The sequence below is a fragment of the Lycorma delicatula genome, chromosome 1 (genome assembly GCF_047948215.1).
Source record: "Lycorma delicatula isolate Av1 chromosome 1, ASM4794821v1, whole genome shotgun sequence".
Lineage (NCBI taxonomy): Eukaryota > Metazoa > Arthropoda > Insecta > Hemiptera > Fulgoridae > Lycorma > Lycorma delicatula.
The window spans coordinates 89,182,410-89,204,796 of record NC_134455.1 but is presented as its reverse complement, the minus strand read 5'-3'; the positions used below and the strand labels follow the sequence as shown (position 1 = coordinate 89,204,796).

The 22,387-nt window shown below is 37.5% G+C and overlaps 1 protein-coding gene across 1 annotated transcript in view; it reads right to left on the bottom strand.

The window, feature by feature from the left end:
• Window positions 1-22,387, bottom strand: part of LOC142318141 (uncharacterized) — a 48,001-nt gene that overhangs the window by 21,263 nt on the left and 4,351 nt on the right. The window lies entirely within an intron of this gene.

Genomic DNA, 22,387 nt, shown 5'->3' with positions numbered 1-22,387 from the left:
CCTTTATATGCTGCACAATATCACATAAAGTCACAAAAGAACAGCCACAAGTCAACAACCCACATATAAATTAAAAATACAATATTCAAAACACAATAATAATAATAATAATAATAATAATAATAATAATAATAATAATAATAATAATAATAACAATTATACAGTCAAATACAAAAAATAATTAGAATTTAAAAAACGGTAGCTACGGAGTGATAATAAAAACACATAGATGAAAACTCCTCTATGAATCCTCCTCCTCCTCCTCCTCTATGAATCATGAGACCTTGCCTTTGGTGAGGGGGCTTGAGTGCTCAGGGATACAGAGTAGCTGGACCGAAGGTGCAACCATATCGGAGAGGTATCTGTTGAGAGCCAGACTAAGGAATGATTCCTGAAAGAGGGCAGCAGCTCTTTCAGTAGTTGTTAGGGGCGTGAGTCAGGACGACTTAAACGGCCGTATCAACATCACTCAGTCCTCTGAGTACTGTGCAGCTGAAAGCAATGGAAAACTACAGCTGCTTTTTTTCCAAGAAAATGTGGCTCTGCATTTTCACATAGCAATAATGGAGGCGCCTTCCTTGGTAAAATATTCCGGAGGTAAAATAGTCCCCGGGATCTCCGGGTGGGGACTACTAAGGAAGGGGTCACCAGAAAATTAAAAAATAATATTCTACGAGTCGGAGCGTGGAATGTTAGAAGCTTGAAAAAGGTTGGTAGGCTAGAAAATTTAAAAAGGGAAATGGGTAGGACAAATGTGGATATAGTAGGAATTAGTGAGGTTCGGTGGGAAGAGGAAGGCGACTTTTGGTCAGGTGATTTTAGAGTAATTAACTCAGCGTCAAATAATGGGCAGGCAGGAGTAGGTTTCGTGATGAACAAGAAGATAGGGAGGAGAGTGGAGTATTTCAAAACGCATAGCGATAGAATCATTGTAATAAGGATAAAATCAAAACCTAAACCGACAACGATTGTTAACGTCTATATGCCTACAAGCGCCCATGATGATGAGTCGGTAGAGTGTGTATACGAAGAGATTGATGAAGCAATTAAACACGTAAAAGGAGATGAAAATTTAATAATAGTTGGAGATTGGAATGCAAGCATTGGAAAAGGCAAGGAAGGAAATATAGTGGGTGAATACGGACTGGGCAAAAGGAATGAAAGAGAGGACCGACTTATAGAATTTTGCACGAAGTATAATTTAGTAATTGCCAACACCCAATTTAAAAATCATAATAGAAGAATATACACTTGGAAAAAGCCAGGCGATACTGGAAGGTATCAGATAGATTATATCATGGCTAAGCAAAGATTTAGAAATCAACTCGTTGATTGCAAAACTTACCCTGGAGCAGACATTGATAGCGACCATAATTTGGTGATAATGAAATGTAGATTGGGGTTTAAAAACCTGAAGAAAAGGTGTCAGATGAATCGGTGGAATTTAGAGAAGCTTGAGGAAGAGGAGGTAAAGAAGATTTTTGAGGAGGACATCGCAAGAGGTCTGAGTAAAAAAGATAAGGTAGAAAATGTAGAAGAAGAATGGGAGAATGTTAAAAAGGAAATTCTTAAATCAGCAGAAGCAAACTTAGGCGGAATAAAGAGAACCGGTAGAAAACCTTGGGTTTCAGACGATATATTGCAGCTGATGGATGAACGTAGAAAATATAAGAATGCTAGTGATGAAGAAAGTAAAAGGAACTATCGGAAATTAAGAAATGCTATAAACAGGAAGTGCAAACTGGTGAAAGAAGAGTGGATTAAAGAAAAGTGTTCAGAAGTGGAAAGAGAAATGAACATTGGTAAAATAGACGGAGCATACAGGAAAGTTAAGGAAAATTTTGGGGTACATAAATTAAAATCTAATAATGTGTTAAACAAAGATGGTACACCAATATATAATACGAAAGGTAAAGTCGATAGATGGGTGGAATATATTGAAGAGTTATACGGAGGAAATGAATTAGAAAATGGTGTTATAGAGGAAGAAGAGGAAGTTGAGGAGGATGAAATGGGAGAAACAATACTGAGATCTGAATTTAAGAGAGCATTAAAAGATTTAAATGGCAGAAAGGCTCCTGGAATAGACGGAATACCTGTAGAATTACTGCGCAGTGCAGGTGAGGAAGCGATTGATAGATTATACAAACTGGTGTGTAATATTTATGAAAATGGGGAATTTCCATCAGACTTCAAAAAAAGTGTTATAGTTATGATACCAAAGAAAGCAGGGGCAGAAAAATGTGAAGAATACAGAACAATTAGTTTAACTAGTCATGCATCAAAAATCTTAACTAGAATTTTATACAGAAGAATTGAGAGGAGAGTGGAAGAAGTGTTAGGAGAAGACCAATTTGGTTTCAGGAAAAGTATAGGGACAAGGGAAGCAATTTTAGGCCTCAGATTAATAGTAGAAGGAAGATTAAAGAAAAACAAACCAACATACTTGGCGTTTAGAGACCTAGAAAAGGCTTTCGATAACGTAGACTGGAATAAAATGTTCAGCATTTTTAAAAAATTAGGGTTCAAATACAGAGATAGAAGAACAATTGCTAACATGTACAGGAACCAAACAGCAACAATAACAATTGAAGAACATAAGAAAGAAGCCCTAATAAGAAAGGGAGTCCGACAAGGATGTTCCCTATCTCCGTTACTTTTTAATCTTTACATGGAACTAGCAGTTAATGATGTTAAAGAACAATTTAGATTCGGAGTAACAGTACAAGGTGAAAAGATAAAGATGCTACGATTTGCTGATGATATAGTAATTCTAGCCGAGAGTAAAAAGGATTTAGAAGAAACAATGAACGGCATAGATGAAGTCCTACGCAAGAACTATCGCATGAAAATAAACAAGAACAAAACAAAAGTAATGAAATGTAGTAGAAATAACAAAGATGGACCGATGAATGTGAAAATAGGAGGAGAAAAGATTATGGAGGTAGAAGAATTTTGTTATTTGGGAAGTAAAATTACTAAAGATGGACGAAGCAGGAGCGATATAAAATGCCGAATAGCACAAGCTAAACGAGCTTTCAGTAAGAAATATAATTTGTTTACATCAAAAATTAATTTAAATGTCAGGAAAAGATTTTTGAAAGTGTATGTTTGGAGTGTCGCTTTATATGGAAGTGAAACTTGGACAATCGGAGTATCTGAGAAGAAAAGATTAGAAGCTTTTGAAATGTGGTACTATAGGAGAATGTTAAAAATCAGATGGGTGGATAAAGTGACAAATGAAGAGGTATTGCGGCAAATAGATGAAGAAAGAAACATTTGGAAAATATAGTTAAAAGAAGAGACAGACTTATAGGCCACATACTAAGGCATCCTGGAATAGTCGCTTTAATATTGGAAGGACAGGTAGAAGGGAAAAATTGTGTAGGCAGGCCACGTTTGGAGTATGTAAAACAAATTGTTGGGGATGTAGGATGTAGAGGGTATACTGAAATGAAACGACTAGCACTAGATAGGGAATCTTGGAGAGCTGCATCAAACCAGTCAAATGACTGAAGACAAAAAAAAAAAAAAAGATGAAAACATACAAAAACAAAAACACAATATTACTAATACATTCCAAATAAAACAAGTTATAAGCAATAATCCTTAAAAAAAAAACAACAATAATTTTAAAATTATGAAAGTGAGCATTACACCAAGGACAATGATCCATCCCCACGTAACCCTCTCAAATTTTTAATGAAGGTTGCCTCATCTTCCCAAAAGCTTAGCTTATCCTGGAACTCCACTGCAAAACTGATACACCGCTCAATCGGAGACACGGTGGAACCAACCGGCGTCACAAATTGCCTAAAAGACCTCACTGACCTGGCCTGGTTCCACAAGACAACATGGTAACGCGTCGGAAGTTTATTGTGCAGAGCTTTATAAACGAAAACCAAGTCAAAGTACGTTCTTCTATCAGATAACCTGGAAAGGCCTAATTGCCTCAACATATCCTCTCTACTAGTACCAACAAAACAATCCCCAAACTTAAAACGCATCCAGTTCAACAACCTATTCTGAACACCCTCAACCAGATCTGAGGCAAAACGTCGTGTACTATTCCACACTACGGTCGAGTACTCCAAGCGACTCCTCACCAAAGATTTGTACAGCAGGTTACAAGTGGAAATATTGTTAAACCGTCCAAAAATCCAAAGGGCAAGACCAAGGTCCCGGCGTGCTTTATTGACAATCCGAGCAACATATTAGTGAAAATACAACTTCGTGTCAAATAAAATCCCGAGGTCCTCAACCAATGTCTCAGCGACAATAGCGTGCGTACCAATCCTATAGCTGAAAACAGAGCTCGACGTCTTACGAGACAAAGTCAAATGTTTGGTCTTCCAAAAATTCAAAGGCATACAATTGCGGCCAGCCCACTCAACAACCTTGTTAATATTCAATTGTAGCAACAGGTGATCCATACTATATTTTGACGTCTTCCGCAAACATCTGAAAATTGCACATCAAAAGATCCCCGATATCATTTATAAAAATAATAAAAAGAAGGGGACCCAAAACAGAGCCTGGGGCACTCCAGACTTAGCCAAGAAGGATTCCTCAGACATCTGTCCACCAAAACGAACCGAAAAACGCCTGTCACGAAGATAAGAGGATAGCCAATCATTAAAACGATCACTGAAGCCGAAGCCCTTGGTCTTTGTTAACAACAAATGATGGGGTATCTTGTCAAAAACTTTGGTAAAATCAAAATATATCACATCTACTTGACCCCTATGCTCAATTGCATTAACTGAATCCTGCAAAAAGGCGGCCAAATTAGAAGCTGGTGAACGACCTTTAATAAATCCATGCTGAAATGACGACAACATCGGGAGAACATGGTCATAAACATGTCTAAATAAAATCCTCTCGAAGACTTTGGAAAAAGTACCGATGATAGAAATAGGCCTGAAATTATCCAGGGAAGGGACACCAGGCTTAGATATAGGAGTAACAACTGCGTGTTTCCATAGGGACGGAAAAGAAGAAGACGACAAGCTCCAATTAAACAGGGAAGCCAGGATAGAAGAAACAATCTCATTCAAACCTTTGATAACAAACGCAGGAATCCGATCCAAGCCGACGGCCGATCTAGCGTTAAGAATGCTTATAGCACTGGAGACGTCAGAAGATGAAACCATCGGAATGCCAAGAATCTGATGGTTGTTGATACAGGCGCCACCAGACGTAGTCTGCGTAGGAAAGTCCTGGTATACTGATTGAAAATATTCACCAAAATACTGACAACTCAACCAAGTATCAGAAATAGACCGCCCATCGACAATAGGGGCTGGAGTCCTCACATAGTTAGACTTCTGTCGAGAAATATATTTCCAAAAACTCCTCAGATTAGAACAAAGGTCAGATTCACACTTCCAAGCCCAAACCACTCTGGCATCCGCTATCGCATACCTAACATCTCTACGCAGCCGAGAAAATAAGAAATAATCATCCGACAGACCAGAAGATTTAAAGCTGCGATGAGCAGCCTTCTTCCTCTTGAGAAGTTTAACAATGTTCCTATTGAACCAAGGTGGAAATTTGGTTGACTTAGGACGAAATGCAGGAACATGTTTATCAATCGCTGCAGTAATTATTTTCTGTAAACCCAGAACCGATTCCTCCAAATCGACGGTCAAGAGAACATTACAACAATCAGCAAACTTCACATCGTCATACAACGCACGATAGTCACCACGATCATAGCGAAAAACCAGGCCCGTTTCCGCCACATCAACGGTTGAGACTTCAAGGAACCCAATTTCAAACAGAGGATGGAACTTATCAGGGCAAACAAGAGCCTCAGCATCTCTAGTGAAAATCCTGCAGTTAGTCAAAATTATATCCAAACCATTATTGCAGAAGGAAGGATCCGTTGTTTCGTGTGTAAAAACGTCCAAGTTCATCATGTTAACAAAATCAAAAACCGATCGTGCCTTACATTTAGCATAAAACCCAATATTTGCAGGAAGACTTCTAGTAGACCAGCCCACTCCAGATACATTAAAATCGCCCACAATACAAATATCAAAACTTAAAATATCTACGTGCCTATACAGAAAATCAAAATATTGGTCGAGGAGACTTGAAGCTAAAAACGGAGCAACATACATAACACAAACCAACAAATTCTTCATGCCTGGCCGAATTAGCTCAACCCACACAGCTTCAGGAAACGTCTCCAGGTCCTTCCTCCTCGTACACCTAATGCTTGATTTTACAAGAATAGCTGAACCACCACCACGCTGAAGTAAAGAAGCAGCATAATCCCGGTCACCCCGAAAAACATGATAACAGTCTGGAAACAGATTGACATCACAGTGCTCATCGCTAAGCCAAGTCTCAGTCAAGGCAACCACATGAAGTGAAAATCAATTAAGGACGCGAAAATTTCATCCTGCTTAGTCCTCAAACCACGAACATTCTGGTAGATCATCCTCAATTTACCCATCGCTACCGAGCTGCAATCCATCCTCCCGTGAACTTTTTTCTACAAACACTGCATCAGGCCTCAACGGACCATAAAATGGAGCCAACAGCATACCAACAGGCCAGATCTCAGGACGAACTAAGCTGTCAAAATCCGAAGTACAAACTTCAATTCGAAACGAGCTGTACGATTCGTACCTAGTCTTCAGACGAATACACTGAAGATGTTGAAAGTTGTGTTCCCCAAGCAACTTGGTGATATCACCAACCCCGGTTGAAGAGTTAAGCCTCGAAACAAAAAGAGCTTTAGTCTTGGGCTTAAAGAAATCGCAGCATACGTCGCCCTTCCCAAAAACAGCATTTCGAGACCTCACCCTTTCCTTAGGGCTAGACAAAGCAATGGAACCCTCAAGAAAAGACTTCACTTTGGGGCCTTTACGCTTCTCAGAGCCAACAACAGTCCAAACAGTTTTCTTAGCCAAATCATGGGAGGCTGCAGTCAAAGCATCATTCACAGATTATTATTATTATTTTATTATGTTTTATTTTTATTTTTTTTTTTTGAGGTTTTTAGGGGCATTGACTACTTTGGTCATTAGCCCCATCCCACTTAAAAAAAAAATATAAAAAAAGGTTCGATAATTCACATTATTATGAATCAAAATGTTCAAAAATTTACATTCTTCTATAACATCGAATCCAGAATATTACTTCCTAGGCTTACCTTTCGGCCATCCTTTCTTGCACCGTTTCTCCATTCTTCTAACGGCCTCAACCTCTGATGACAGCGTATCTGAGGCCTCAGACATGGCATCGTCTTCCTCTCTTGCCGATTCCAGTGACGTTCTGCGCCTGACGTCAGGACACAAACATCGTTTGTGCAATTAGCATCGTTGCTATTGAATCTAAACTAGAAAGCGATGCACTTTCCGCGGCTGATGAACTGGATTCTATCTCTGCTGCAGTGTTGGGTCCAGCTGCAATAGATGCTCTCGCTGAAGCTGTTCTTTGAGCTTTTGGAGGCTCCATTGTTGCAGTTTTTATTTCATCTGCGTCTAGTGCTTTTTCTGTAATAACTTGCCATTTCAGTAGAGTCAGATTTTCTTGTCATAATTTCTTTTGGTTTGTGACTACATGACGGAGTGATCTGTTTCTCTCCGTCAGATAAATCAAGATTTTTCATTTTTACGCAAGTTGGTGACTTTAAAATTACAGATTTGGTTGGTTTTTAAACGGCGCTGGTGCGTCTCTCGTGTCAACGGCGTCAGTCCGGGGATGAGCCTTCTCATCTTTACTTTGTTTTCTCTGATGAGTCGACTCAATCTTTGAATCAATGATTCTTTCAATCAATGTCGCAAGACTTGGTGCCATCGTGTTAAGCAACAGCTCCACATTAATTTTAGATGTGGAAGGGGCAGCCGCTGCTTCTGCGTAAGAAGTCGATGGTCGTGGTGTACGCTGATTAACAATTTTCTTCGCTTCAGGATTACTGACCTTCTGAAGCGTTTTAACTTCCTGAATGGCTGTTTCTAATTTATATGTAGGGCAGTTTCTTGAACGACAATTGTGATGCCCTTTACAGTTAACGCAGGTTGGAGGGTCTTTACATGGGTCACCCTCATGTGTTTTCTGCCCACATAAACATATTTCCTGCGCTTCACATCTTGCTGCTGTGTGTACGAATCGTTGACACTTAAAATATCTCATCGGCTGCGGAATGAAAGCTCGTACATCAAGCTGATGGATGCCAGCTCGTTCCTTTTCAGGAAGATTCGGCCTATTAAATGTCAAAACATGCGAGGCCGAAGGAAGAATCTCACCATTTCTTCTCATAGTAAGTCTGCAACACTGAGTAACTCTTTGACTCGACATTTCTTGTACAATTTCTTCTTCTGTACAATCAAGAAGATGGCGACAAACAACAACTCCTCTGCATGAGTTAAGTGTGCTATGCGGTTGGACAGAAACCGCAAAATCACCGATCTTCTTCAACACCTGAACTTTCTAGCTTTGCATATCGTTGATGGTTTCGACATGCAATCCATTAAAAGTTTTTCGGATTTCTTTAACGGGACCACCAGCACAATTTGTAATCTCTCTAGCGATTAAAAATGGACTAACGTTTTGGAAGTTTCCATTCTCCTTTGTAATAATTAAAAATCTTGGCTTAGGTACGCTATAGCCAAATAAACTTTTCTTTAAGTCTTTACTGATTCTATCAGCATCTTTCTTTATGTTATCAGATTCCTTACTTTTCTTCCTCTTCGCTTGTGGGGAATCGGAAGTTTCTAAACGAGGTGTCCACTCGAGATGTGGACAATGGAAGGGTCTCCGTTACACCTGCAATAACATTGACCCTGGCCGCCAAATCGCCAGCTCTAAGTTTGGTATGTGTCCACTTCCTAATCAATAAATTGTTCATATCCTGCAGGTAGCCGAAAAATCCAATGCGTCTGTTGACCTGAAGATGGAGACAGGTCAATAAAGTAATACATCCACGTCCAGGGCGGTAACAGATGTACTTATGTACAACACATATAGCTGGCTAACGGGGCTCCGAGTAAATTCCTCGGATATGCTTTTCTTTTGACCTGTTTCCACCTTCAGATCCTCACATGGTTTGGGTTTTCGGCTACCTGCAGGATATGGAACAATTTGGAAATGGACTAATACCACTTTTAGAGCTGGCGATGTGGCGGCCAGGGTCAATGTTATTACAGGTGTAACGGAGACCCTTCCGTTGTCCACTTGCCCCCTGCGATGGCAAGCATGTAGCAATGGTGCTCATGTATATCGGTGCATGGGAGCTCTGAAAGCTTCGGTGAGTAGGAGCCTGGAGTCATCCGCTCTCTGCCAGGACATATGCCGGTTCCACCGGAGTACCGGATCGGACCTCCAAGGTTAGTAGCCCTGGAGTGGGGGTGTACCCCGGCGGCTAGCCTTGCTACAGAAGGGATAAACGTTCATGAATATTGAACAAACAAACGTGGCAGAGGATGCACGTAAACACCCTCGTTTAGAAACCTCCGATTTGCCACAAGCGAAGAGGAAAAAGAGTAAGGAGTCAGACAAAATTAAGAGAGATGCTGACAAAATCAGCAAGGAATTGAGAAAGTCTTTGTTTGGAAACATTGCTCCCAAACCAAGATTTTTAATTATTACCAAGGAGAATGGTAACTTTCAAAAAGTAAGTCCATTCTTGATCGCAAGAGAAATAACTAATTGTGCTGGTGGTCCTGTTAAGGAAATACATAAAACCTTTAACGGATTACACGCTGAAACTATCAACGACATTCAAAGTCAAAATTCCAGGCATTGAAGAAGATCGGTGAATTTGCGGTATCAGTGCAACTGCATAGCACCCTTAATACATCCAGAGGAGTTATTGTTTGCCGTGATCTTCTAAACTGTACAGAAGAGGAAATAGTACAGGAAATGTCGAGTCAAGGAGTGATTCAGTGTCGCAGACTAACAATGAGAAGAAATGGTGAAGTTCTACTTCGGCCTCTCATGTATTAACATTTAACAGGCCTACCCTTCCTGTAAAGGTGCGTGCTGGTATACATCGGCTTGATGTACGTGCGTTTATTCCGCAGCCTATGCGATGTTTCAAGTTCAACGTTTCGGGCATACTGCAGGTAGATGTGAAGCGCAGGAAATCTGCATATGTGGAATGAAGATACATAAGGGTGAACCATGTAAAGACCCTCCAATCTGTATTAATTGTAAAGGGCACCATAACTGCCGATCCAGGAATTGCCCAGTTTATAAATCTGAACGGCGATTCAGGAAGTTAAAACGCTTCAGAAGGTTAGTTATCCTGAAGCGAAGAAAATTGTTAGTCAACGAACACCTCGACAATCGACTACTTATGCTGAAGCAGCTGCTGCCCCTTCTTCATCCAAACTTAATGTGGAGCAGTTGCTTAATACAATGGCACCAAGCCTTGCAACAATGATAGAAAAAATTATTGATGCTAAGATGGAGTCGACTCATCGCAGAAAACCAACTAAACATGAGAAGGCTCAATCCCGCATTTACATCGTTGATAAAAGAAACGTACCAGCGCAGCATAAAAAACTAGCCAAACCTGCGATCATAACACCATCACCTGAAGTAGTAAATAAAATTCTTGATTTGTCTAGAAAAGAGGAAAAGATCACTCCGTCGTGTAGTTACAAAACTAAGGAAATAGTCACTAGAAAATCTGAGTCTACCGAAATGGAGGTGCAAGTCGTTATTGAGAAAGCACCAGAAGTAGACGATATACAAACTGTAACAATGGGGCCTCCAAAAGCTCAAAGAACAGCTTCAGGGAGAGCATCTATTTCACCTGGACCCAGCACTGCTGTAGAGATAGAATCCAGCTCATCAACCGCGGAAAGTGCATCGCTTGCTAGTCTAGATTCAACAGCACCAGTGAAGCTTTCATCACCTGATGTAAGCCGGCGAACGTCATTGGCATCAGAAAGAGAAGACGATGCCATGTCCGAGGCCTCAGACACACCGTCATCGGAAGTTGAGGCCGTTCGCAGAATGGAAAAACGGTGCAAGAAAGGATGGCCGAAAGGAAAGCCTAGGAAGTAATTTGTTGGATCAGAAGTTATAGGAAAATGTAAAATTTTGATCATTTTTTGACACATGAAAATGTGAAATATTGAACCCTTTTTTAATTTTTTTTTTGAAGTGTGATGGGGCTAATGACCAAAGTAGTCGATGCCCCTAAAAACCTCAAAAAAAAAAAAAATAATAATTATAATAATATATTTATTTATTTGTTTGTATTTTTTGTGCAATAGGGCAGCTACCTATAGCCTTTGTATATTACACAATAGTACATTATAAATATATATACATTAAATATAAATTAAAAATACTAAAATTAAATTATTTATTTTAATAATTAGTTCATAAAAATAAGAGTAATACTGGTGTTTTAATTATGTTACACAATTATATTATTATATATCTTTGCATAAATACAAGATTACAGATAAGCATGTACACATAATTAAAAATGCACATAATTCAGAAAACAAGTTTAAATAATATAGTTTAATAACAATTGTTATAAATTCAAAAATTTACATCTCATCTTCATCCAATTACATTTTATTAGAATTTCAGGTACTTATACAACACTGTCAATATATATATGTGTAGGTAAAAATAGACACAAAAGAAATTTACATCATTTGTGAACTGATTCAATTAAAAAAATATTTATTTATTAATAGAAAATTGTTTTAATTTATATAATTAACTATGGACAAGCAGAATAGGGTTAGTGAAGTTCTGTAGTAATCCAGTGTATGGGTTTATATGATTTTAATACCTATATCATACCGGAGTAAAACCTACTCAGTTCAAAAACAAAATTCTTCCTCGGTTGCAAAAAGTCTATTTTATCATATTTGTTTACAGCAGTAAATAATATTTAAGTTATTTCACCCACAGAGAGTGCATCTCTCTGTGGGTGAAATAACTTGTGTAGAGTATGCAAAAGGACAAAAGTTTCTAATATTGCGTCCGGGTATACGTAGCTGTATTTCGTTTTCCGTAGGATTACAACCGTATAATGCTTTATGGAAAAACAGTAATTCAAAGTATTCTCTTTGACATACAAGAGATGGCAAATTATGTAGTATCTTAAGCTGTTGTTTTCCAAGATGATGAAGTTTATATTTGTGAGTCAGCCTAGATAGAATGTTGTTCTGAATGGATTCGATGTTATTCGATGTATAGTCTCTTCGATAATTCTAGGTTGAGGTGGAATATTCAAGTTGGCTTCGAACAAGTGACTTGAAGAGTAAGACACAAGTTTGAGGATCAACAAAAGGTCTCGCAATCCATTTCAACAGACCATTTCTCTTCGCTCGGCTCACAATCATGTCTGCGTGTTTATAAAAGTATAGCTTGGAGTCAAGGAGTATGCCTGGATCGGTGACGGAGTTTACAGTATTAATAGGAAGAGAATTTATTGTATAATTATAGCAAGCAATGTTACTTTTTCGGGAGAACGGAATATGTTTTATTTTTGAGAAATTTAGTGGCATGTGATTTCTCATTGCCCATTGTAAATATGGTTAATATTATGTCATAACATTAGGTGATCATGTAAGCTATTAATCTGAAGAAATATTTTAAGGTCATCGGCATACACACTCAGATCAACAGAGGCAGATTCAGTAATATCATTGATGAAAAGTAGAAACAGCAACGGGCCAAGGTTGGAACCCTGTGAAACTCCAGAGATTGCAGAGAATTCTCGTTGGGAAATGCATCCAGCATACCTAACAGCAAAAGTTCTGTTATTCAAGTATGAAGAGATCCACTTTACAAGACGCTCACTGAACCCAAATACAGCCAACTTCTTTTGGAGCAGGTAATGCGGCATTTTGTCAAACGCTTTTTGAAAGTCAAAATAGATAGCATCCACCAGACCTTGAGATTCTACAACAGGACCAATTTTATCAAGGAAACAATTGAGGTTTGTGGTTGTGTTATGGGATTGTATGAAGCCGCGTTGAGAAGCGGAGATTTTATGTTGGATGTTTTTAGATATATGAGATGTTAGGATTGATTCAAAAATTTTAGAAAAGGAGGATAGGACGGAAATAGGGCGGAAATTAGAAATATGGGGGCATAACAATAATAATAATAATAATAATAAGAATAATAATAATTTAAAAAAAATAATAATGATAATAATAAATTATTTAGTTTGTTTTTTTGTGCAACAGAACAGCTTTACAAAGCCTTCATATGTTGCACAGTATTACATAAAAATGTATACAATAGTTACAATATCCTTAAAACAGTTATAAGTAACAATTCACATATAAATTGAAAATACAATATTTAAATACATAAATATCGGAATACAATACTAATAATAAATTATAAATTCACAACAATGGAAATAATAATTAAAGTTTCAAGTCACTATTCACAAAAAGTTTACAAAAATATATAAAGTTCGTTCAAGAAACGAACTTGCAGTAAGAAAATCAGACCATCGCCTTTACCATCTTATAATAGCAAATTTACATATATATAATAATAAACGCAAGTTATGAGACTGCATAATCATAAAAATAATATTAATAAAATGCTCCAAAACAATTTTAGTAATAATAACTGATATCTATCACATTATCCAGTAATAATAACTATAATTACAAAGAATAACAATTTAGTATTTTACAATTCAAAAACACAATTCAAAATTTATAATTTACAAAATAGAACATAATTTTGAAATAATATATTTTAAAACAGTAAGAATTACAAAGTAACAAAAAAGAATAAAACCAGAGTATTAATTAATGATTATTATTAAGCAGAATATAATTTCTATAAGCAGAAAATAATTCTGAATAAACTATTTTAACTAATATAAAGTTATAATATTATTTCAGAAGGTGAATTTAATGGAAAAGGTTAATAGACACTGAAATAAAAATGAAAGTGGATACAAACATATATATATATATATATATATATATATATATATATGTTCTATGCTCTCTGCCAAGAAATTTGCTGGTTCCACCGGAGTACCGGAACGGACCTCCAGGGTTGGTAGCCCTGGAGTGGGGGTGTACCCCGGCGGCTAGCCTTACTATAGAAGGGATTAAATTTCATGCAAACTGAACAACAAACAAACATGGCAGAGGGTCACAAAACACCCTCGTTTAGAACCGGCCGTTTCGCCCGAGGCGAAACGGAGAAAGAGCGCAGAATCGAGAAAAATAGAAGTTGAGGCTAGAAAAAGCTTGCAAAAAGCTTTTTTCAAGAGCAACGTACCGAAGCCAAAATATTTAGTCATCACGAAAGAAGATGGTAATTTCTCGAGGGTGAGTCCCTTTCTCATTGCTCGAGAGATAACTAAATGCGCTGGAGGCCCTGTTAAGGAAATAAGAAAACCCTTCACTGGACTTCATGTAGAGACTATAAATGGTGCTCAGTCTCAGAAGATCCTAGGGCTCAAAAAGATTGGAGAATTGGCTGTACGCGTCGATCCCCATGGCACGCTCAACACCTCAAGGGGTGTTGTGGTCTGTCGGGATCTTCTAAATTGTTCGGAGCAAGAAATTGTTGAAGAATTAGCATCACAAGGAGTAATAGACTGTCACCGATTGAACATGAGAAGGAACGGCGAGGTCCTTCCCTCAGCCTCTCATGTCCTCACTTTCAACCGGCCTACTTTGTTAGACAAAGTAAGAGCAGGGATTCATCGGTTGGATGTGCGGGCATTTGTCCCACAGCCAATGAGATGCTTCAAGTGCCAACACTTTGGCCACACTGCTCTTAGATGTGAAAGACCGCAAATATGCGTGTGCGGTGTTGAGGTGCATGAAGGAGAGCCGTGTAAAGAGCCTCCTACATGTATCAATTGCATGGGACAGCATTCCCGTAGATCCAGGAACTGTCCTGTCTACAAAGACGAAGTAGTTGTGCAGGAAGTTAAAACCCTGCAAAAGTCAGTTACTTTGAAGCCAAAAAGATAGTAAGCGCCCACAAACCTAGAGTAACAACAACCTTTGCTCAGGCTGCGGCTGCTGTTCCTGCTTCTACTCCAGTAGCTGTTGATGAAGGTGAGATTATCAACAAACTTGCGCCCACTTTGGCTAGCTTGATTGAAAGAATTATCGAAACCAAAATGAAGCCTTTCAGTAGAAAAGAACAGGTCAACCCAAAGATAATAGTACAGCCTCCAGAAGATAATCTCCAAAACCGAAAGTTGCTCTTGTAGAGAAGAAAACGGACGCCAAGCCAGAACGCCACGTTCGTCTTCGAGAGATACTAGATGACGATCAGAAGAAAGTGTCTGTTACGGAGGCTCCCAAATCTCCTTCAACTGAGGTGGCCTCTATACCACAGAGACCACAAAAACCCACTCAGCGGGGGCAAGTGTGCCCCCTTCCAGAGGTGATCTGGGCGATTCCCGTGTCGGGGGTCGGCTAGGTTTCCGCCTCTCAATCGGCGCCTGAAACCGGCGCCGATCCATGTCCGTCTTCGTCGTGGGCTTCGGTGGTCTCCGATTCGGAGGCCGGATCCTATACGGGCGACGACGTTCTCCGCGAACACGAAGGTGTTCGCAATATGGAGAAAAAAAGGCTAGCCGAAAGGTAAACCTAGGCTATAATTTAATTTAAAATTAGCGAGTCGATTGTACAATGGAACATTAATGGATGTTTTTCAAACATCCATGAGCTCCAACGCTTGGTATATAATGTAGACCCGATTTGTATATGTCTGCAAGATACACATTTCTGCCGAAATGACAATTTTAAATTAAGAGGATATGATATATTTCGGCGAGACCAACCACCAAATGTAAGAGATGGAGTAGCCATATTAACATCGACTAGAGCTACCGCCGAAGCTGTTGATCTAAACACAAACCTACAAGCGGTCGCCATTAGAATGAAGCGTCCGCTTCAGGTCACTGTCTGCAGCATATACTTGCCGAATTTGATTGGAATGAGGATGACATAGCACGATTAATTTCTGAGCTTCCCCCACCTGTTTTACTTATGGATGATTTTAATACTCATAATTCTCTTTGGGGATCGGATCGAGTAGATCCCTGCGGAAGAGAATTGGAAAAGTTCCTGACGAATTCTGGTTTTATTCTTTTAAATGATGGATCAGGAACTTTTTTCAATGCCAGAGATGGTTTGACGTCCTGTATAGATCTTGCACTCATAAGCGGATCGATAGCACTGAGGTACACCTTCCATGTTTTAGACGACTTGCATGGAAGCGATCACTTCCCCGTGCAAATTGTAACTGATGTTGCAAGAAACACATACCACATCTCTAAAAGATGGTTATTTGATAAGGCAGATTGGTAACGATACTCCCCGAAACAACTGGAGTTATCGGAGCCGATGTCTACGCTATAACTAATACGATACTTGATTCGGCATCGAGATATATTCCCTAAACATCTGGGAAATTTACGAAGCGACCCGTTCCGTGGTGGAACGATGAAATACGTGAAGCTATAAAAAGAAAGGAAAGAGCGTATAACGCCTTTAAGAAACGTCCTACGATAGATAATCTTATTGCCTTTAAAAAATACAGGGCGTATGCAAAACGACTCATGTTAGATTCAAAGAAACGATCCTGGCAGTAATACGTGTCATCCGTTAACAGAACTACTACTGCATCAGATGTTTGGAGGAAAGTGAAGGCGATTTGTGGCGCAAAAACGTTGTTCCCATAACTAGCCTTCATGATGAAGATGAAATTAAGGACACTCCAAAAGAAATTGAAGAGCTAAATTTCAGAACTGAGTATAATTACTCATACAATGTACTCTTTAAAATGGAAGAATTCATTAAAACGTTTGAGAAAGCAGGCAACACAGTTGCTGGTTCGGATGAAATCCATAATAATATGATCAGGCAGCTGAATACCACTGCAAAACGTAGATTACTAGAACTATGTAATCAAATTAGTATTAGATAATTATTATAAATTGTATTATAATTAGTATTGGATTAGTATTATAATTAGTATCGCTTACGTGGGGATTACATATACAGGACTTGAGTGATAAATGCAAAAGAGCCCTCAACATTATAAAATGTTTATCGAACATCAATTGGGGCTCAGATAAAGAAATATTATTGAGACTATATAAGGCATTGATAAATCGAATCTATACTACGGATGTATTGCATATTCATCCGCTAGGAAGTCGCATTTAAGAAGATTTAATTCATAATAGCGGAATATGATATGCGACAGGCGCTTTCCGCACAAGTCCGGCGACTAGTCTAATGTCCGAAGCCGGAATAATGCCACTACATTATAGAAGAGAGATTCTTTTGCTAAGATATGCAACAAATATATGGGGTTTTCCTGCCATATAAAAACAACCCGTATAAATAACCGCCGACCTGCCGTATAAATAATAAACTTTTTAACGATCATCCTTTGGCTGCATTACACGAACATCGTGCTACCTATTCCAGACCAGCTGGAATTAGGTACCACGAATTAAGAAGAAAAAAACAAATTGCTATTCCAAATACATTAGCAATTTCTACGAGAGAAATACCGCCATGGCTCTTGCCAGCGGTAAATACAAGGTTGGATCTCTCTCAGGGAGAAATAAAAAAGAAACCAGCAGTAATCATCCAACAGGAATTTTTAGCAACCGTCAGTAGCTATGAAGAACATATTAGAATTTATACTGACGGTTCTAAAACCGAACATGGTGATGGATGCTCCATATATGTAAATGGAAAAGCCCACTTCTGGAAATTGCCAGATATGGCCAGTGTCTATACGGCAGAACTTACTGCCATACAGCAAGCTCTTCGGTACACAGGACACTATTGGGAAGAGAGAGTGCTGATATGTTCCGATTCTCTAAGTGCACTTGTTGCAATTCGGAACAAGAACATTAAGGATGTCCTAATTGCAAACATCCTGTCCATTTTGTTCGTTCTAAATCAACGAGGACAGCGATGCGTATTTGTATGAACTCCAGGGCATGCTAGTATTGCAGGTAATGAAAGCGCAGACGAAGCTGCCAGAAAGGCAACAGTTTGCGATGTTTTGGATGCAATGTACCTTAACCTCTACCACCCTTACAGGGTGGTAGATGTTAAGAACTGTCTAACTAACATAATAAGAAACAAGTGGAATACTGATTAGAGGAGTTCAAATACAAAACTAAACTCAGTCAAAACTTCTCTGTATAAATGGAAAAGCGACGTGAAGTTGACTCGCCGAGAACAAGTAGCTGTGACCAGACTTAGAATCGCTCACACGCAAATAACAAATTCATATTTGTTAACCGGCGAAAAGAGACCAATGTTTGTAATTATTATTAATTGTAACACTTACAATTAATCATCTAATAGAAGAGTGTACCATATATGAGACCTCAGAAAGAGGTTCCTGCTAAGAAATAATATTGTTGCTGATCTGGATAATGGAAACGAAGAAAAGATAGTTGCTTATTTACACGCCAGTGGATTTCTTAGACGTCTGCAAAAGCAAAAAATTTAAAGCTGTGTTAAACAAACTATAAATGTGAACGTTTCCACCAAGACATTTCGGGGATGGAAAGCCGCTATAAAGGAAAATTGAATACTAACATGCTAACCGATTGCTGTTGGACATTAATTCGGAATGAGCCTGACGCTATTTATAAAAGGAACGCATCAGCGAAATCATTCTAACACTGGTATGGCCATGCAAAATAATATATTTTACGGATTTTAACTATATTTTCTCTTATTTTTTTGAAGCATAATGCATTTAAAGCTAAGGTTGATAGAAAAAGTGTATTTACAGATCTGTAATGTACGCAAAAAGCAATTCAAGTAATGGTTTCACACTTAAGAAACTTTAGAAAAACGTTTTTTGTCTATCAGTGTAATTAATTGGATCATCTGATATTAACATATTTTATTCTTCTTTCCACTTTTTTATACGCTATTTCATAATTATTTCTATTGGTTTTAAATGCCAGTTATATTATCCTTTTCAAAATTAAAGACGACAGATAAATTATTTCAATAAATCTGGATAATGGAACATCGATTCAACAGTAAAATATTTTTACATAATTCACATTTAAGCATTTGATATATTCTACTAGTTAATTTAATCTTGGCATAGACTTGGACATTCTCAATGTCATTCACGACTGTAGCATCATTTCTCTTCAGTAAAAGAAATATTAATTATTTGTATAGCGATTCTTATTAACATAAACAATATATTTCTTCATTAATTATATATAACAAAATACTCTTGAATAATCTTCATAATAATACTTATTCATAGTAATACATTTTTTCTCAATTTATACATCTTTTTAAAGAAACAAGGAAGACTGGTTTTGGACCATTTATATAACCAATTATTGACAGTTTATATGATTACTGAAAGCCACAATTATTGGAGTTATGACATGAGGTTACACCACACCACACCACCACATGAGGTTACATTAGACACCTCAAAAGTAGTGGTCGTGTGCTAAATTGCATTGAGGATGAAATCATCGAACTTCACGAACAAGGAGTCATAGCGTGTCGATGATTGAACACCGACATAATGGTCAAGTGGTACCTTCTGCATAGCACGTTATATCGTTTAATAAACCAAAACATTCAGAGAACATAAAAGCTGGTTTTCATCGATTAGATGTTCGCCATTTATCCCAACTCCATTATGATGTTTTGGGTGCTAGAAATTTGTACACACAGCAGCGCGATGTACAAGAAAACAAATTTGTGTGTGTATTGAGCCATTGCTCCCTGATGACCCATTCAAAGATCAATCTGCGTGTGTCAATACCACACACGATCTTGCTTAGTGGGCACCACTCAGCAAGATCACGTACCTGTCCAGTTTACAAACAAGAAATAACAATCCAGGAAGTGAAGACTGTACGGAAGGTTAGCTATTAGACTCAAAGGAAACTGTAATTAATAAATTGCCGAAGGCAGCATCTTATGTTCAGATTCTGCAGCTTTAGCAACTTCCTTTAAAACACGATACATAATATCTGAACTGGCACTACAACTAGCTAAGATAGTCAACAATATCATTAATGAGAAATTGAATGCTTGACAACTCAAAAAAAGCCAGTCAAAACTGCTTCAGAAAGTAGCAGCTATTAGTAAAAGAGAAACTTCTTCTCCACCTAGTTGAGCCTCCAAAGAGTTCTAATGCAAAGCAAAATGAAGTGAAAGCTCACAGAAAGCCTGAGCAAACTAAATCACAAATTAAAGTTCAGATTGAGAAAATCCCCATTCAGGGATCTGAGAAGCCGGAAGTAAAGATGTTAGAAGAAAAAATTTTGAAAAGCCAATAATGGAGCCTCCAAAGGTGTGGAAGCCTTTAAACAAAAGAGCAGGTACTTTTGCCACTCCACACCATTTAGTGAAGAGTGCATCGAGTGTAGACTCTGAGGAGCATCAGAAAAATCCATCTCCAAGGCCTCTGACTTCGTGGAGTTTGACATTGAGGCCTTCAGGAAAATGAAAAAAAGGGAAGAAAGGATGGCCTAAGGGTAAACCTGGGCGATAGAATGTAAGAAGTTAGTTCGTGTGTTTTGGTGTTTTCATGTGTTTTGTTTTTTCGTAAGTTTTTTTATGATATGAATTTATTTTGATAATTTTTTTACAAAATTTTGGTAGAAATAGTTAAGTGTTTTTAGTGCGTTATTTTTGTTTTCATGTGGCAAAGGTCCTGTTAAGACTCAGGTTTCATTTCATGTTCTTTAAATTTTATAAAAAGGAGGAATTTTAAATTTTATTATAATGAAGAACTTTAAATTTTATTTAAAAGTTTTTTAAATTTTAAAAGTCCTTCGGACAACTGAACACAGCTCCTGACGACTGCACACAGTTCCGGACAGGTGCACTCGGCTCCCTTCATGCTGAAAGCCAAGCTTTACTTTATGCTGGCTTCCACTAGAATAGTCAGTCTAGTATCAGCCATCAGAGACTCAACATGTATTTAACAGTCACCTATAATTAATTTTTAATAACGTTACATATATGACGCGTAAGTTAGAATATTATTATAAAAATAATTTGAGATATAATAAGAACAGACTTTTATTTATTTCAATGAACCAGCGAATAAAATAATACTTGGAATAATTTAAACCCAATCGAGGTGTTACACCAAGGCGGCAAATTATTCGACATTTTTGGTCCTTCGGCCGCCGCGGATATAATCCACAACCTCGGATATAATTTGAACATTTTGAAGAATCATCATCTTTGGTCTTCCAGAATCGTGGATATAATCTAAAATTTCAAGAATCTTAATACGCAAAAATTAATACAATAAAGAGATTGCAACAATTAGATCTACATCATCATTTACGTAATATCTTTTTTAATCTATTATTGCAATTAATTTACATTGTTTAGTCATTTATATATTACCATTGATTCATTTCATATTTAATTTATTCTGTTAATATTTCACATTGTTAATTTAAGTTATTTAATACTATTATGGATTTGGAACAATTTGTAAGACAAAGAGGGTCAATAAAGGCCTCTATAACGAGAATTCGCACTTTTAATGAGAAATTTGATCCCTCACAAGATAATAGAATTGACTTACAAATTAAGGAATCTTCTAATTTACAAGACAAATATCATTCAATCACCGCTTGAAATGGGATTTGATAAGATTTATCAATCTTTCTCGACTTGTATCGTGAACAAGTCGAGTAAGATTTGTGTAATATAGGAAACAAATTGTAACATTTAATAAATGATACTAATAATGATAAAAAATCATCTAATAAAGAAATTAATTCAAATACAATATTTAAACAAACACAACACATTAACATACCTGTAGTTAGAGGTAATGTGTTAAGAGTGGCAGCACTATTTTAATACATCTATTGATTTAAATAATATTAAACAAATACACTATCTACATTCTTCTTTGAAGGACGAAGTCTTAGCTATCATTAAAGATCTGCCAATAACTAACGAAAATTATTTTATTGCTCTAGAATTATTAAGGGTACGATGTGACAACAAATATATAATTACATTTCATAAAGCTGAGCGTATTTTAAGATAAGATTCTATAAAAAGAGATACCGTAAATACTTATCCAAATGTATTAATGAAATTTCCTGAAATATGAATTCGCTTGAAGCAATGCAACTTCCTGTAAACAAGTATGAATTTATTGTCGTTCAATTTCTAACATCAAAACTGAATTACAATACTTCAAGATTATGGATGGAAAAGTTGCCAAATGAAAGATTTCCCACCTTCAATGATTTTATCAAATTTCTTAATTCGAGACGATAACTTCTCAAAAATATAAATACATTTACTTCAAACACGCAAGTGAAAACAAATAACGAAACCAAAGGACAGCGTTATAATAATTCAACCAAATCTTTAACCAAACGCTTTACTTT